This window comes from Castor canadensis, chromosome 3 (assembly GCF_047511655.1).
Source record: "Castor canadensis chromosome 3, mCasCan1.hap1v2, whole genome shotgun sequence".
Taxonomy (NCBI): domain Eukaryota; kingdom Metazoa; phylum Chordata; class Mammalia; order Rodentia; family Castoridae; genus Castor; species Castor canadensis.
In genome coordinates, this window is record NC_133388.1 from 69,393,209 (window position 1) to 69,412,554 (window position 19,346).

Consider the following 19,346-nt stretch of genomic DNA (forward strand, 5'->3'; position numbering starts at 1 on the left):
TACTCCTTGGATAATAACCAAAAGATAATTGCATGAGGAGGTGTGGCTCAAGCAGTAGAGCACCTGCTTTGCAAGTCCAAAGCTCTGAGTTCAAACCCCAGTCCCACTAAAAGAAAAAGAAAAAAAAGATAATTACACAGTAATACTGCAGCATAACCCTCAAAAGCTATAAGATCTCAGATTAAGGTAGTTTTAAAAAATGGTTTCATGACCTTGGCCTTTTGTGCCTCCAAAACTAACATCTTACGTGTAAAAATTAGCTAAAAAACATATTCTAAAGATTTTTTTCATCCCTATCACTACCCATTCCTACTGAACAATGAAGAATGAATATAGCATCTTAAAAACTGAGATATAGTTACTATGCAATGAACTAATGGACTATGGTAGGCAGAATAGGTAGAACATCACAAAGATGTCCATATTCTAATTCAAGAAATCTGTGAATATGTTAGGCTATGTGACAAGAATAAATGAGATTGTAGATGTAATTAAGCCACTCAGATGATTCTGTGTTGTCTGCGTCCAATGCAGTCAAAGGGGTCCTTAAAAGTAGAAGAGAGACAAAAGAGAGTCAGAAAAAGACAGGTGGCCATAGAATCAGGATCAGAGAGATGCCATGCTGCTGCCTCTGGAAGCTAGAAAATGCAAGAAAGCACATTCTTTCCTAGAGTTCCAGAAAGAATTGTAGCCCTAGTGACACCTGGATTTTAGCCCATGAGAACAATGTCATACCTCTGATCCCCAGAACTGTAAGGTAATAAATGTGTGTATTAAGCCTTTAGGTGTGAAGTAATTTATAGAGCAGGGATAAGAAGCATATATCTTTTTTCTTTTCCTTTTGTCACTGGTTTTGATACATAGCACTTTAACATGCCATAGCCATATTTCCATTATTTTTCTAGAAGATGCTAATGAAAATAAAATTTAAATTTTTGTGATATTAAAGAGAAAAGTGATATCTAAGAGAAAGTTTAACAATGTGCAGTTGGAGTATTTATGCAAAGCAATTTCTATTGAAGGTAGACCACAAAAGGACATTTTTCACCTCTTAGTTAAGTGTAGTCAATATCAGCAACATTTAAAAAAAGATTATACATTAGCAAAGTTCTAAGACTTTATAGTAAAGTAAAAAAAAAAGAACAAATGTACATTGAAGCTGCTCCAGAAGGAAACAGAGTTCATTAATGAATAATGGGCATATTGTGATACACACCATAAAACAACATATAATAGGCTATTTTGCCTTTATTTGACATAATAAATTCATTTCAAGAAGAACACTTTAATAATAATGCTATTGACTCATCTAAGCTTTATATTCTGAGTCATAAAACTATAATATGCTTTTGAATCTCCTTTTCTCCTGAAGAACTCAGAGAACTTTTATATTTTGGGATTTAAATGTCACGATGATACCAAAAATTTCATCAAGGTAATAAACATTCCTAAATAAGGCCAATAACTACCCCACCCCCAAATGTTAACAATAGTTGAAAGTAGGAAAATTTTCTTGCTTTCTAACTAAGAAACACTGAGGATATTCTTTTGGTTTTTTGTTTATAGTTTTGTTTTGTTGGGTTTTTTTTTAGTGGGACTGCTCTGTGCTTTGGGAAACTGATCTATATGGACTGTATCAAAGGACCCCTTTGTAGTCAGATTCTTTCCCTCCACTGCAGAACTCAGAGCTTGGTTTCCTTCCTCCACTCTCAGATGCACTTGGGGGACACTCATTGGCTTGGAGGTTTGCACAAACTGAGGAGCCTCTGGAGCTACATGGCCCACAGGCTACAAAGCTCATTGAAGCCAGCAGTGCATCCTAGTATGCAATGATTGGAAGTTTCTAAAATGAATGAATGCAGCACTGATAAGAGCAACCCTCCACCAGCCTAGCACCAACCTATACAGTGGGAAGAGAGAAACTACATAGACTCCAGTTATGACCCATCTTCCACCTCCAGAACTAGTAGATTCCAATATTAGTGGACCTGGAAAGAAGCTTCCCCAATTCTTTAAGGGTGACTTTCTTTTCTTCTTTTTCCATTTTTCTTTTTACTATATTTTAGGGGGGGGTTGTTTGCTTTTTTTTTTTTTTTAACTTTTATATTTAACTTTTTTTTGGCAGTACTGATATTTGAACTCATGATCTCATGCTTGCTAAAGCAGTGCTCTACCACTTAAGCCATGCCCACAACCCTATTTTTACTTTTATAAATCTTTTATGTTTTTATATTTATTCCTTTCCTTATCTTTATCTAATTTTATTCACATATTTTTCCCTTACTTTATAATCAGGATTTTTATCTCTTGCTCTTATTTCTTTCTCTTCTTCACATTCTTTTCCTTCTTCTTTTTCTTTGTTTTTATTTCAGCTTGCTGTTTCTTTCTTTTTCCCATTTCCCCACCCCTCCTTTATTTTATTCTTTTATTACTACTACTTTTACTTCTATTAATTTTAACTTTAACACAAGAAATATGAAGAAGGAATGCAACATGACTCCTTCAAAAGTTTGAAACTCTTTAGTAGCTGAATGCAAAGATATTGAATGGTTGAAAGCCAATCAAAGAATTCAAAAGTCTTATTGTTAAAATGATCAGTGACCTTAAAGAGGACTCAAATAAATGGATAAACAAAGTAAAGTCCACTCAAGATTTGGATGAGCTGGGCACCAGTGGCTCATGCCTGTAATCCTAGCTACTCAGAAGGCAGAGATCAAGAGGATCATGGTTCAAAGCCAACTGGGGCAAATAATTAGTGAGACCCTATCACAAAAACCCATCAGAAAAAAAGGGCTGGTGGAGTGGCTCAAGACGTAGACCCTGAGTTCAAACCCCAGTACTGGAAAAAAAAAAAAAGACTTGAATGAGAAATTCAGCAAAGAGATAAGAACTAAGGGAAAAAATAGATGCTTGGAAATGAAAAGTTCAGTAAATCAAATAAAAAACTCCTAGACCAGGTGGAAGAAAGAATATTAGGGATTGAAGGCAATGTTGAATTATCATATTCAGATAGAAATAAAGACTATGACCACAATATCTAAAACCTCTGGGATACAATTTAGAAGCCATATCTATGAATCTGTGGTATAAAAGGGGGCATCAAGATGCAGAGTAAAGGCATTAAAAAAAATAATAAAAATAAAAGCAACAACAAAACTATTCCAGGTTTTATAGCAAAAAAAATTATAGCAGTAATTTCCAAAATCTAGGGAAAGATGTGAACATTTAAGTACAAGAGGCATTTAGAACCCCAAACAGACATGACCAGCAAAAAGAAATCTCACTACCTCACATTATAGTTAAAAATGACAAGAATACAACACTAACAAAGAACACTGAAAGCTGCAAAAGAGAAGTGCCAAGTTACTTACAAAGGCAAACCTATCAGAATAACAGCAACCTTCTCAACAGAAAACCAAGAGGTCAAGAAAGCATGGACTGATGTCTTCAAAATAACTGCCAACAAAGATCATTATACCCAGCAAAGTTATCCTTTAGAATCAAAGGAGAGCCAGGTGCCAGTGGCTTACATCTGTAATCCTAGCTATTCAGAAGGCACAAATAAGGAGGATCACATTGGAAGCCAGTCTGGGCAAATAGTTCTTGAGACCCTACCTTGAAAACAGGAGTGGTGGAGTGGCTCAAGTGGTGGAGCACCTCCCTAGCAAGCATGAAGCCCTGAGTTAAAACCCCAGTACCACCAAAAAATTAATAAATAAAATCAAAGTAGAAATAAAAACCTTCTATGATAAGCATAAACTAAAGCAATTCATGACTAATAATTATCTTCAGAAGATACTTAAAGGAATCCCAACACAGGAGAGGAAGAAAAATAACACAAGCACAAGAGCTCATGTAAATCCACTAGAAGAATTGAAATTAGAATTAAGAAAGAATCAAACATTATTCACTCAGTAAACAAACCTCTAAGATGAAGAAAGGAGGCTGGAGGTGTGACTCAAGTGGTGGAGCCTAACAAGTGCAAGGTCCTGAGTTCAAACCCCATTACCACCAAAAAAGAGGGTGGAATGAGTGTATACCTTTCAATAATCACCATAAATGTAAACAATCTTAATTCTTCAATTTAAAAATGCAGGCTGTGCTGAATGGATTAAAAACAAGATTCTGGCAGAGCATAGTGGCTTGTGCCTATAATCCCAGCTACTCAGGAGGCAGAGATTGGAAGAATCAAGGCCAGCCTGAGCAAAAACTTCTCAAGATCCCATCCCAACCAATAAGGCAACTGTGTTGGCACAAACCCGTGGTCCCTGCTATGTGGGAGGCCATAGGTAGGAGCATCAGTCTAGGACTGGCAAAGGCAAAAATGTGGGATCTTACCTGAATAATAACTAAATCAAAAAGGGCTGGAAACATGTATCAATTGGAAAGTGCCTGCCTAGCAAGCATCAAACCTGTGTTCAAACCCAGTACCATCTCATACACACACACACACACACACACACACACACACACAAACCAAGATCCTAAGCCAGGCACAGTGATTCATGCCTGTAATCCTTGCTTCTTGGAAGGCAGAAATAGTAGGATCACAGTTTGAGACCACATGGGCAAAAAAGGTTAGCAAAACCCCATCTCAAACCTGGCATAGTGGTACATATATGTAATCTCAACTATGTGAGAGGCATAAATAGGAAGATTGTGACCCAAGGCTGATCCCAGGCAAAAATCACAAGCTATTATGTAAAAAATAACTAAAAGCAAAAACGGCTGTAGACATGGCTTAAGGGGTACAGTGCTTGCCTAGCAAGCATAAGACCCTGAGTTCAAACCCCAGTACTGCAAAAAGAAAAAAAAAATATGGTAGAAATTAATGAAATGAAGACAGAACAATACAAAGCATCAATAAAACAAAGAGTTGGTTCTTTGAGAACAAGAATAAGATTGACAAATCTTTAGCCAAACTAACCAAAAGAGAGAGAAGACACCAAATTAATAGAGTTGAGATGAAAAGAGAAATATTACAGAAGATACCACTGAAATCCACATGATCATTAGGGAATATATTGAAAATTTATATTCCACTAAATTGGAAAATCTAGAAGAAATGGATAAATTTCTAGATACATATAATCTAGCACAATTGAATCAAAAGGGCATAAACAATCTAAACAGATCTATAGTGAGCAATGAGATTAAAGTAATAAAGAGTCTCTTAACAAAGAAAACCCAGGACTGGACAGATTCATTTTGGTAGCTAGATTCTACCAGATATTAAAAAAAGAACTAACACCAATGACTGTTGACTGTTCCATAACATAAAACACAAAGGAATGCTTCCAAACTCACTCTATGAAGCCATATTACCCTGATATCAAAATTGGATAAGGACACAACAAAAAAGAAAACAATAGATCCATCCTCTTTTTTTTATTTTTTATTTTTTATTATTCATATGTGCATACAATGCTTGGGTCATTTCTCCCCCCTGCCCCCACCCCTCTCCCTTACCACCTGCCCAATCCCCTCCCTCTCTCCCCCACCCCCTCGGTACCTGGCAGAAACTATTTTGCCCTTATCTCTAATTTTGTTGAAGAGAGAGTACAAGCAATAATAGGAAGGAACAAGAGATTTGCTAGTTGAGATAAGGATAGCTATACAGGGAGTTGATTCACATTAATTTCCTGTGCGTGTGTGTTACCTTCTAGGTTAATTCTTCTTGTAGATCCATCTTTTTGATGAACATAGATGCAAAACTCCTCAGTAGAATACTTGCAAACCTAATTAAGGAACATATTAAAAAGATTATACACCAGGACCAAATTGGTTTCATTCCAGGGACACAAAGATCCAACATATACAAATCAAAGAACATAATAATACATAAATAGAATTAAGGACAAAAAAACACATGATCATCACAATAGATGAAGAAAAAGTCTTTGACAAAATTCAACATCCCTTCATAACAAAAGTCCTGAAGAAACTAGGGATAGAAGGACCATACCTTAACTTAATAAAGTCTACATAAGATAAACTATAGCCAACATTATACTAAATGGGAAAAAACTGAAATAATTTCCTTTAAACTCAGAAACAAGACATCAGTGTGCACTCTCTCTAGTCTTATTAGATATAGTAGTTGAAATGTTGGCCACAGCAATAAGACAAGAGAAAGAAATAGAGAAATAAAAATAGAAAAGAAAGAAGTCAAATTATACCTGTTTGCAGAAGATTTGATGCTGTACTAAAAAGACACTAACAACTCCACTAGAGACTGGGGTGTGGCTCAAGTAGTACAGCACTGACCTAGTCAAGCACAAGATTTGAGTTCAAACCCCAGTACTGTCAAAAAGAAAAAAAGACTCTACAAGAAAACTCCAAGAGCTGATAAGCACTTTTAGCAAAGTAGCAGGATACCAGATCAACTTACAAAAACCAGTAGCTTTTCCATATACCAATAATGAACATGCTAAGAAATAAATCAGGAAAACAATCCCATTCATAATGGCCTCAAAAAATACTTAGGAATAAGCCTAACCAAAGAGATGAAAGCCCTCTGAAATGAAACTATAAAACACTGAAGAAAGAAAGTGAAGAAGATACTAGAAGATAGTCCTCCCATGTTCATGGATCCATAGAGTTAATATTGTGAAAATGGCCATACTACTGAAAGCAATCTACAGATTCCATGCAATCCCCATCAAAATTCTAACGGCATTCTTCACAGAACTAGAAAAAAAATCCTAAAATTCAAATGGAAGCACAAAAGATCCCAAATAGCCAAAGTAATCCTGAGCAAAAAGAGATGGTGGAGATAACATAATACCTGATGGCAAATTATACTACAGAGCCATAGTAACAAAAACAGCATGGCATTGTCACAAAACATACACAAAGACCAATGGAATAGAATAAACAATCCAGAAATTAAAGCCACATAGCCACAGCCATCTGATTCTTAACAAAGGTGCCAAAAAGCACACATTGGAGAAAAAACAATCTCTAAGAAATGGTGCTATGAAATCTGGACATCCACATGTAGAAGACTGAAACTAATCCCCACCTCACCCTGTACAAAAATCAATTCAAAATGGATAAAGGGTCTTAAAATAAGACCTGAAACTTTGAAACGACTACAGGAAAATATAGGGAAAACACTTCAATATATAGGCATAGACAGTAACTTTCTAAATAGGACTCCCACGGCTCAAGAAATAATAGCAAGAATTGACAAATGGGATTTCATCAAATTTAAAGGCTTTTGCACATAAAAGAAAGCAAAACTGTTGCATGTTTTCTCTCATATGAGGAATTTAGTGGGGGGAGGCATAAAAGCAAAAGGGAAACTTAGCAATGTAGAAGGGGGAAAGAGGTAGAAAGGACAAGAAAGGGTAGTAAAAGAGGAAATGTGATCAAAGAACATTATATGAATGAATGGAACTGTCATAGTGAAACCCATTGCTTTGTCAGTTAACATATGGAAATAAAAGTAAAATTATGCAAAACCACAAACACAAAATATCTAGAACTGGTTTTCTGAGCAAGAAATGTGTAAAATATATTCTAAATGAGCCTTTATGTAATCAAGAAGAAAGAACAAAAGTACAGAAATCTCTCTCACTGTCTACATTTGTGTAACACAGATGAAAATCTTTTCTATTTTCAGATATAACAATATGTATTGAAAGATGTTGAAAAATGGGGGGTGAAAGGGAAGGGGTAAGGGAGAGTAATGGAGGAGGTTGAACTGACCAAAGTAAAGTATACTCACAGAGGGGATACATTGAGAAACCCTTTTGAACATTGATTTAGGAATTAATAATGAAAGACAGGACTGTATAATAGGTACAGTGTGGTTTGGTACTTATGGGAAGGGAGGGAAAATGAAGGAGATGAGAAGCTGCTGTTTTCATGAAGAAACAAAACCCATCAGAAAGACTCCCTCAAGTTCCTGCCACCATAACAATAATACAAATCTATCTATCTATGAATCTTATTTTCTTTTGCCTTCAGTGAGCTATGTCAGAAACATAGATGGGCATACTTGTGCCTTTCCTCAATATCAGAATGTATTGAATAACAATGAATCTACATGCTACATCAATTTTGTTGGCTTTAACTCAGCAAGTTCTACTGAATTCACTTGATAGCCATGGACCATTGGCAACACAAGTTCTTTTATTCCAATCTTAGTTACTAATATTAACTTTCAGATCACATTACATTTCACACAAAGATATATAGGTTACAGAATGGCTAAGAAAGGGTCAAAGGGGCTGCAGAGTTCAGGGTGGCTGTACTGAAGGCACAGGCAGAGAGCTGACACAGATGCAAGGAAAAATCTCTGTAGTGGACCAGATAAGAACTTTGAACTGTGAGCACGGGTGTAGCATTGTGAAATGAAGGTACAGGTGGTAGGCCATTTGGAGTGTCAATTTGAAGTGGACTGTGTGTCACAGATAGAAGAAACTGCACTTGAGCTGGAGCCTGGGGACAGAAGCATAGGTCCTTCACTGTGGCAGTCTTCCTGGACAAAGTTTATGACAAGTAATGACCAGATGATGGGTCATTGTGCCTGCCATGTCTCAGTCTTGCGGTACTCCTTCTTTTATAGTCCCAGGTGAGGGGATTAGATCTGGTGTGATTGATAAGTTCATGTGTCTGGCATTTCTAAAATGATTTTATATATTTATAGATGAATTGCTTATTGGCATAAATAAATTATCAGTTTGTGCCACATGGTGTATGGGCAGGATGATGGTTGTTACTTATAAAACAAGATGTATAGTTATTATATTTTGGTGCTATACTCAAAATGGAGTAGCTTAGGTCAAAACTACTCCTTCATAAAATGGAGTAAGCAAGGCTAGGCAGTGCTGCTATTCTGTACAATACAGAGTAACCCAGAGCAGGCCCAGCCTGTTCTCCTCACTTTTTTCCTGCATCAAAAGAAGAAGTAGCCTGCCTCTTTCAATGCATCTCTGTCCTCCATCTTCAAACTATCTTTCTATACTTGTTCGCATCAGCCTTAAAACATCTCCCTCCTGTGGCCTCCCTCCCCTTCTGCTCCCTTTCATATCCTTCACTTGCTTTCATTCCACACTCCCCACAACATTCTGACTACTGGTTCCAACAAACTCCCTTTAACAAATTCATCCCTGACCTCCATGTTGTTAAATCCAATTGACACTTTTCATTTCTTCTGTTTGTCTTCTAGATAGTATTTAATACTGTTAACTACACTGTCATTGCCTTCCACCTAATTAACAGGGTTATTTTCTGCATTGAATTTCCACTTTGTAACACAATTTGTAATATATTGTTACTTATTAATCAGAACAAGGTAAAAAGACCAAAGCCTGTCAAGTCTCCTTCCCACACCCATGCCCTAGTCCCCCAATCTTCTTGCCTAGAGGTCATGTGCTGTAAGTACTGGTATGCCTGGAGCTGCAGAATGCTATCTTCCTCACCAAAACTAGATTCTTCTTGCCAAAGAGACAAGGTTTCATAGAAGAAACAAAGCAGAAAGATGGTAAGAGGCAGGCTCCTGATGGTATTGAATATATGCATCTAATTCACTCTGAGGCCTACATTAGCCCTGAAAGTTTTCTATTAATGAGGAAGGATAAATTCTGGCTTTTGCAAAGCTAGCTTGAACTGAGTTTTGTAAATTGCTAATGAAACAGTTGTTCTTAATGCTGAAGAAACAGGTTTTGGAAATTTCCAGGAAACAAAATTCACATAGGTTTATAATCAGTGAGATGTGTAAAGTCAAATTTATCAGGTAGAGATTTAGGTCTGGAGAGGATTAGAAGGGTTGTAGGTCCAAGCCTGGTAAGAAGTTTACATTTCACAATTGTCATAGGTACTTATGCATGGAAGCATAAAGATCAGAAATGAGAGTCCAAAATCCAATAGATGGTCAAGATGAAGCCAACCATCCTGAAATCAGACATGAGGGAAATTTTAGTCTTCAGTCAACCTCAGGTGAGAAAACAAATCAGTTTAGTTAAGGGAATCTGGAATATCAGTTGTCAAGAAAAAGTCAAGATCTAGAAACAAGGAGATCAAAGTTACCCTGACTTATTCAGGAGTGACCAGGCCTTGACAATCAAGGCAGTGAAACACCCATGTGAAATGGGAAAAAAAGGGTTAGGTAGAATAAGACAATGATACTAGCACCCAACGATGCTGAATTACCTCAGAAGAATAAGGATGATTTATTCTTTGGCTTCTTTTATAATTACTACTGAGGTAAGGTAGCTCTGAGCACAATGGGCTACATAAAAAGCAGTTGCTGTCATTAGTGTTAAGTGACTGATTCTAGCCTCATTAAGGCTAGAAGGAGGATCTGGAAACTACATATGTTGAGATGCTCTTACCTGAAAAGATGAAAAGAATTAAAAGCATAGAGCGATCAAAGAAAATTATAACAAAAAGATCATTCACATTCTGAAAAAAAAAATTAAGCAGGAAGGGAACAATCATGTTCAAATGAATCCAGGCAAAAGCCCATGACCCAGTTAAACATTGATGCATCCTTTTGGATGGGACAAAGCGAGCTAAGTTAAAATATTGACATTGAAGGTTTAGGCAATACAGATGTCTTAAGTTAAAAGTAAGCAATTCTCATCTTACAATAATTCCTTACACAGTTTAGGTAGTAGTTCCCCATACTATGTGTAAAGCATGAATACCTGGTTCAGTTTTGTCTCTGTGCTAATCCAAACATCCTCTCCTATCTCTGCAATGCTCCTAAGGTTAGTGAAAACTTCACTGAAATTTACAAAAGCTGTCTGAAGGGTTGAGGATGTAGCTCAGTGGTAGAGTGTTTGCCTAATATATACAAGGCCCTGGGCTCCATCCCCATCACTGCATTAAAAGAGAGAGAGAGGGAGGGGGAGAAGGAAGAGAGGGACAGAAACTAAGAAAGGAAAGGAAGGAAAGGAAGGGAGGGAGGAAGGGAGGAAGCTGTCTGTACTACAGCCAAGTTCCCCCAAACCTGCATTCACAAGGTGAGACACAAAACCAAGGCTAAGGAACATAGGAACTGTCTGCTATTCACTGTGTACTTATTTAAACAGAGCCCATGTTAAACTATTCAGTTAGAAAACATACTTTTTAAGACTTTGGCAGGTATAATTCAGTGGTGGAAGAGACTTTTTGCAAGGTGCGAAATACCGAAAAATACTGTGGGAGTCAGAGTAGGACTGGTTCTGACTCCTCAGACACTCCCACTCCCATCTCTCCACCCACCCAAATAAGTATTAAAGCAACAGGAAGCACCATGGATCATGCAAAGAGCTAGTTTAGTCCTATTTTTGAACTGAATAATGTTTATTCTTACTTGTTTTAACAATAATAAGAGTTGAAAGAATGAATAAAGATCAATCTATTCTCTATTGAAACTAAAATATTCAATATGAAGGAACAAAAAAAGCATAAAGCTGCCAATTTAAAATTTGTTTTTCTCCCAGGCAGTGAAGAGGCAGCACTCTGGACTTCTACTTCCAGGAGAAGGGATCGATGTGATTTTCCCTATTCTTCCCACTACCTGCATCTGAAAGCCCTGGACTTAATACATAAAGCAAGCATAAGAAAGAGATCAACTAGCTTCTGGGGATGTGAGGCGCAGCATGGTAGTGAAGTGCGTGGGCTTTCTTTGTGCTTCACACATCCCAGACTTAGAGCTAAAGAAGGTGGAAACCTATAACTGCCAGTGGGAGAATACCAAAAAATGCCCCAATAAAAACTTGTTCCCTTTAACCAGAGAACAAGAGGCAGCCTGTCAAGACAGAAAAAGGGCCGGTGCTCGTCGCTCATGCCTGTAATCCTAGTTATTCCAGAGGCAGAGATCAAGAGGATCTTGTTTCAAAGCCAGCCAAGACAAATAGTTTGCTAAACCTTATCTCAAAAATACCCAACACAAAAACAGCAGGGCTGTCCAAGTGGCTCAAGAGATAGAGCACCTGCCTAGCAAGTGTGAGGCCCTGAGTTCAAACCACAGTACAACAACAAAAACATTTAAACAATGACAGTACTACTCCAGCCAAGCATCATAGAAAAAGCTGTACCCCTACCCATACTAGCAAAAGCTAAGTAAGAGCCTTGAAGTCCATCCTCAAGAGGATGCAAAAGGTCCCTCAACATTGCCACTGGGAAGTAAATAAGAAAAGGCCCAAAGGAGAGACAGGTCTTTTTCCATTTCCCAAAGGCAATGAGACCATTCCCATCAGGGTGTGCTGCAAAACATTAGAGAAGCCAGAACGTCGCCCCCTGATGGCAGTAAAAGGGAGCCTCCCTAAACACTGCCAAAATTATTCTATGAAGCTGGTATTACACTCATCCCAAAACCAGACAAGAACACAAAGAGAGAGAGAGAGAGAGAGAGAGAGAGAGAGAGAGAGAGAGAGAGAACTACAAGCTAATCTCTTTAGATGCATCTCTTAGATGCAAAAATCCTCAATAAAATACTGGCAAACCAAATTCAATAACATATCAAAAAGCTCATACACCATGATCAAGTTGGTTTCATTCCAAGAATGCAGGGGTATTTTAACATATGCAAATCATTAAACATATTACAGCACATTAACAGAAGCAAAGATAGATACAGAAAAAAACTTCAACAAAATTCAACATCCATTCATGATAAAAGCTCTGATAAGACTAGCAATAGAAAGAATGTACCTCAACATAATAAGGGCTGTATATGACAAGTCTATAGCCAAAATCCTACTAAATAGGGAAAAACTGAAACCATTTCCACTATAATCAAGAATGAGACAAGGGTGTCCACTCTCTCCATTCTTATTCAATATACTCTTGGAATTCCTAGCTAGAACAATAAGACAGGAAGAAGAAATAAGAGGAATTCAAATAGGAAAGGAAAAAGTCAAACTATTCATATTTGTAGATGACATGATCTTATATCTACAAGACTCAGAAAACTCCACCAAAAAACTCCTAGATATCAGAAACACCTTCAGCAAAGTAGCAGGTACAAAATCAATTTACAAAAATCAATAGCCTTTCCAAACAATGAACAGACTGAAAAAGAATATAGGAAAACAATTCCAATTACAACAACCTAAAAAAAATAAAACACCTAGGAATAAACTTAACAAAGGAAGTGAAAGACTTCTACAATGAAAAGTATAAACTGTTGAAGAAAGAAATTGAAGAAGACTACAGAAGATGGAAAGATCTCCTGTACTCATGGATTGAAAGAATCAATAATGTGAAAATGGCTATATTACCAAAAGTAATGTATATATTCAATGCAATCCCCCTCAAAATCTCAATGATATTCATCACAGAAATTGAAAAATCAATGCAAAAGTTCATTTGGAAGCGCAAAAGACCACAAATAGCCAAGGTAATACTGAGCAAAAAGAGCAATGCTAGAGATATCACAATAACTGACTTCAAACTATACTATAGAGCCATTACCATAAAAACAGCATGGTACTGACCCAAAAGCAGACATGAAGACCAATGGAACAGAATAGAAGACCCAGATGTGGATCCATGCAGCTACACCCACCTGATTTTTTATAAAGGCACCCTGGAGAAAAGATGGCCTCATCAACAAATGCTGGGAAAACTGGATATCTGCAGGCAGAAAACTGAAGCTAGATTCATGTTTTTCACCCTATACAAGTATAAACTCAAAGTGAATTAAGGACCTTAATATAAGACCTGAAGCTTTGAAACTAATGCAGGAAACAGCAGGGAATATAATGGAAGTTATAGGCATAGGCAATAACTTCCTAAATAGAACTCAAATTGCTCAGAAAGGATTGACAAATGGGACTACATGAAACTAAAAAGCTTCTGCACAACAAAAGAAATGGTCACCAGATTGAAGAGGCTGCCCACAGAGTAAGAGAAAGTCTTTGCCAGCTATATATTAATTCTACAAGGGATTAATAACCAGAATATACAGGGAGCTCAACAAGCTAAACTCCCCCAAAATCAACGAACCAATGAAAAAATGGGCAAATGAACTGAACAGAGATTTTTTTCAAAGGAGGAAGTCCAAGTAGCCAAAAAACACATGAAGAAATGCTCACCATCCCTGGCCATAAAGGAACTGCAAATTAAAACCACACTAAGATTCCACCTCACTCCTGTTAGAACGGCTAGCATCAAGAACACAAACAACAAATGTTGGCAAGAATGTGGGGAAAAAAGAACTTTCATACACTGCTGGTGGAATGTAAATTAGTACAACCACTATGGATAACAGTATGGAGGCTCCTCAAAACTTTAAAAATAGAACTGCCATATGATTCAGCAATACTATTGCTAGGAATATACCCGAAGGAATGTAAGTCAGGATACAATAAAGACAACACACCAGTGTTTATTACAGCACTGTTCACAATAGCCAAGCTATGGAAACAACCCTGATGCCCTACAACTGATGAGTGGATTAAGAAAATGTGATATTTATACACAGTGGAATTTAACTCAGCCCTATAGAAAAATGAAATTTTGTCATTTGCAGGCAAATGGATGGAGCTGGAGAAAATCATCTTAAGTAAAGTTAGCCAGGTTCAGAAAGCCAAAGGCTACATTGGAGTATAAGCCCAATACAAATACAAGAAATATTATGAAAAACAGGTCAAACTAAGGGGAGATCACTAACAGGAGAGGGAAGGAAGTTAAGAAGATGAATATGATTGATGTACTTTCTATACAAGAATGAATATAGATTTTTTTTAAACCTGTTGAAGTCACCACAAAAGGGAACTAAAGTAGAAAGGAGAAAAATGGAGGGGATAAACCAATTTGGGTTTTATAATACATACATACATGGAAATGTCACAATGCAATTCCCTGTTTAGCTATCTTAAACAAGCAAAAATGTCTTTTTGTTCAAAAACAGAGAACAAGCAAGTAAAATAGGTCCTGTCTGGGGGATGGCACCAGTGGGAGGGGGGAGGATGTAAGGAGGGTGAATATGGTAGAAATATGTACATGTGTATGTAAACGGAGAAATGAGACCTGTTGAAACTATTCCAGAAATGAGAGGAGATGGGATAAAGGAGAATGATGGAGGGGATGAATTCAAATATGATATATTGTAAGTACTTTTGTAAATGTCACAATGTACCCCCCAATACAACATTAATACTCAAAAAAAAAAAAAAAAAGGAGCCTCCCTACCACAAGTGTCAACAAAGGCCAAACAGGGAACGTGGACTTCTACTTCTATCTCCAAAGTGAGGCCGTGTCCCTCAATTTCCCTGCCAGAGCAGTGATACAAGGAAAAAAAAAGGGTTGGCTAAAGGAGAAGGCTTAGGGTTTAAGGATGTGGTTCAGTAATAGAGCGCTTGCCTAACATGTGCAAGGCCCTGGGTTCAAATCCCAGCACAGAGAAAGGAAGGGAGGGAGGGAGGGAGGGAGGAAGGAAGCAAGGGAGGGAGGGAGGGAGGGAGGAAGGCAGGCTTAAATAAGATCCAGGGTATGAAGCCATAATTTGAAAAAATCCAGAGTTCAGTAAAAATCACTCAGAAAGAGCCCAGATCGAATGAAAAGAGATGATGAAAAGATGCAAACACTGAAATAAAGATGTTGGAATTAAATATCTAACAAAGATTAAAACAGACAAGATTTTTTAAATGCTTCAGTGAACAATTATAAACACATTTGAAACAAATGAAAAGACAGTCTCAGCAAAGAAGCTGACGATATAAAGAACCAATTGGAAGTTTTAGAGCTGAAAAACAACCAAAATAAGGAACTTAGTACGTAGGTCTTGTTCTGTTATCCATCCTGCCAATCTCTGTCTTTTAGTTGTTATATTTTAGTCATTCATTATTGATAGGTTAAGGCTTAAATCTGCATTTTATTTTTTGTTTCCTGATTGTTCTCTCGATCTTCATTTTTCTGTTCTATTTTTCCTAAATTCTTTTAGGTTCCTTAACCTGTTTTAGAATTCCATTTTAATATATATATATATAATATAATGTTTTGAGTATAGCACCTCTTTGTATAGGTTTTCTTTTACTGATTGTTTAAGTACTACATTATGTATATATAACTTATCCAGTTTACTGATGCTGAAGTGTTACCAGTCTGGTTTTGGGGCATTTTTATTATTTTATTTTATCATTTTTGCATTTACTTACATTTGTATACATTATTTTGGCCACCTCCTCCTCTACCACAACCTCTGGGCAGAGGTGCTCCCCCTCTTGTTCTCCAATTTTGTAGGAGAAAAAAATATAAAAGATAATAAGAAAAGCAGGGCATTTTTTTGCTAGCTTGAGATAATGACAGCTATACAGGGAGATTCTTTGGGTTGTGTATTGAATGTGTATTACAACCCAAGTTGGTTCATCTCTACCAGACCTCTTCACTACTCTTGAGTCCCCTTCCCATAATGGCCTCACCAGTTTAAGATTACTATATTCGCTCCTCTATAGTAAGCACATCAAACATATTTAAACGTTTAGTTTCCTTCCATTTCCCTCCCTTTAGTGTGTGACCCATGTCCAATAACATTACTGTGTTTGTTGTAGGTCTATAATCCACATACAAGGGAGAACATGCAATTTTTGGCCTTCTGAGCCTGGCTAACTTTGCTTAAACTGATGTTCTCCAGTTTCATCCATTTACATGTGAATGTCAAGATTTCATTCTTCTTGGTGGCTGAATAAAATTGCATTGTGTATAAATACATTTTCTTGATCCATTCATCAGTGGTGGGCCATCTTGGCAGTTGCCATAACTTGGCTATTGTGAATAGTGCCGCAATAAACATGGGTGTGCAGGTGCCTCTGGAGTAACCTGAGTCACATTCCTTTGGGTATATCCTGAGAAGTGGTATTGCTGGATCATATGGCAGATCTGTGTTTAGTTTTTTTAAACAAGCCTTCATATTGTTTTCCATAGTGGTTGAACTAGCTTACATTCCCACCAGCAGTATATGAGGGTTCCTTTTTCCCCACATCCTCGCTAACACTTGTTGGTGGTGGTGTTTTTGATGATAGCTATTCTAACAGGAGTGAGGTGGAATCTTAGTGTGGTTTTGATTTGCATTTCCTTTATGCCAGGGATGGGAGAATTTTTCATGTGTTTTTTAGCCATTTGGATTTCTTCCTTTGAAAAAGTTCTTTTTAGTTCAGTTGCCCATTTCTTTATTGGGTCATTGATTTTTGAGGAGTTTAGTTTTTTGAGTTCCCTGTATGTTTTGGTTATCAGGCTCTTGTCTGATGTATAGCTAGCAAAGATTTTCTCCCATTCCGTGGGTGGTCTCTTCAATTTAGAGACCATTTCTTTTGTTGTGCAGAAAAGCCTTTTAATTTCATGTAAACCCATTTGTTCATCCTTTCTCTTAGTTGCTGAACTGCTTGAGTTCTAATGAGAGAATCCTTGCCTATACCTATTGCTTCCAGAGTATTCCCTGCTCTTTCCGTACTAACCTCAAGGTTTCAGGCCTGATACTAAGGTACGTAGTCCACTTTGAGTTGACACTAGTACAGGGTGACAGGCATGGATCTAATTTCAGTTTTCTGCAGACAGATAATCATTTCTCTCAACAACATTTGTTGAAGAGGCTCTCTTTTCTCCATCATAGGTTTTTGGCACCTTTGTTGAAGATTAGATGAGCATAGTTGTATGGATTCAAATCCAGGTCCTCTATTCTGTTCCAGTGATCTTCATGTCTGTTTTTGTGCCAGTACCATGCTGGTTTCTTTGCTATGGCTTTGTGTATAGTTTGAAGTTGGATATTGTGATGCCTCCAGCATTGCTCTTTTTGCTGAGTATTGCCTTGGCTATTCGTGGTCTCTTGTGTTTCCAAATGAACTTTAAGGTAGATTTTTCAATCTCTGTGATGAATGTCATTGGGATTTTGATGGGAATTGCATTAAACATGTAGATTGCTTTTGGGAGTACAGCCATTTTTACTGTGTTGGTTCTACCAATCCATGAGCATGGGAGAGCTTTGCACCTTCTGTAGTCTTCCTCGATCTTTTTCTTCAATGGTTTATAGATCTCCTTGTAGAGGTCATTTACATCTTTTGTTAAGTTTATTCCTAGGTATTTGATTTTTTTTGAGGCTATTGTAAATGGAATTGTTTTCCTATATTCTTTCTCAATTTGTTCATTGTTGGTGTACAGAAAGGCTACTGATTTTTGGAAGTTGATTTTGTATCCTGCTACTTTGCTAAAGTTGTTTATAGTGTCTAGGAGTTTTTGGGTGGAGTTTTTCAGATCTTTATGGTATAAGATCATGTCATCTGTGACTAAGAATAGTTTGACTACTTCTTTACCTATTTGTATTTCTTTTATTTCTTCTTCTTGCCTCATTGCTATAGTTAAGAATTCCAGGACTATGTTGGATAGGAGTGGAGAGAGTGGACATCCTTGTCTCATTCCTGACTTTAGGGGAAATGGTTTCAGTTTTTCCCCATTAAGTATGACGTTGGCTATAGGTTTGTGATATATAATCTTTATAATGTTGAGGTACATTCCTTCTACTCCTAGTTTCCTCAGAGCTTTTATCATGGAATGATGTTGAATCTTATTGAAGGCTCTTTCTGCATCTATTGAGATGATCAAGTGGTTTTTGTCTTTGCTTCTATTAATGTGCTGTATTACATTTAATGATTTGTGTATGTTGAACCATCCCTGCATCCCTGGGATGAGGCTGACTTGGTCATGGTGAATGATTTTTCTGATATGTTGTTGAATTCTGCTTGCCATTATTTTATTAAGGATTTTTGCATCAATTCATTAAGGAGATTGGCCTGTAGTTCTCCTTTTTGGATATGTCCTTGTTCAGTTTTGGGATGAGTGTAATACTGGCTTCATAAAATGTGTTAGGCAGTGTTCCTTCCCTTTCTATCTCATAGAAAAGTTTAAAGAGTGTTGGTATTAGTTCTTCTTTAAAGGTCTGGTAGAAATCAGCAGAGAATCCATCAGGTCCTGGACTTTTTAGGGAGACTATTGCTGCTTCAATTTCATTATATGTTATAGAACTGTTTAGGTGATTAATATTCTCTTGGTTCAGATTTGGATGATCATAAGTATCTAGAAATTTGTCCATTTCCTCAAGACTTTCTAATTTATTTGAATATAGGTTCTCAAAGTAGTCTCTGATGATTTCCTGGATTTCCTTGGTGTTTGTTGTTATCTCCCCTTTTTCATTTCAGATTTTACTAATTTGGGTCTTTTCCCTCCTCATTTTAGTCAGATTTGCCAGGGACTTGTCAATCTTATTTATTTTTTCAAAGAACCAGATTTTTGTTTCATTGATTCTTTGTTTTTTGTTTTATTTTGGTGGGTTTTGGGGGGGGTCTCTATTTCATTAATTTCAGCCCTTATTTTTATTATTTCTCTCTTCCTGCTTGTTTAAGGTTTTGCTTGTT

The 19,346-nt window shown here is 37.0% G+C and overlaps 1 pseudogene; it reads left to right on the top strand.

The window, feature by feature from the left end:
• LOC141421405 (uncharacterized) overlaps positions 1-19,346 on the top strand; it is a 76,742-nt pseudogene that overhangs the window by 25,256 nt on the left and 32,140 nt on the right.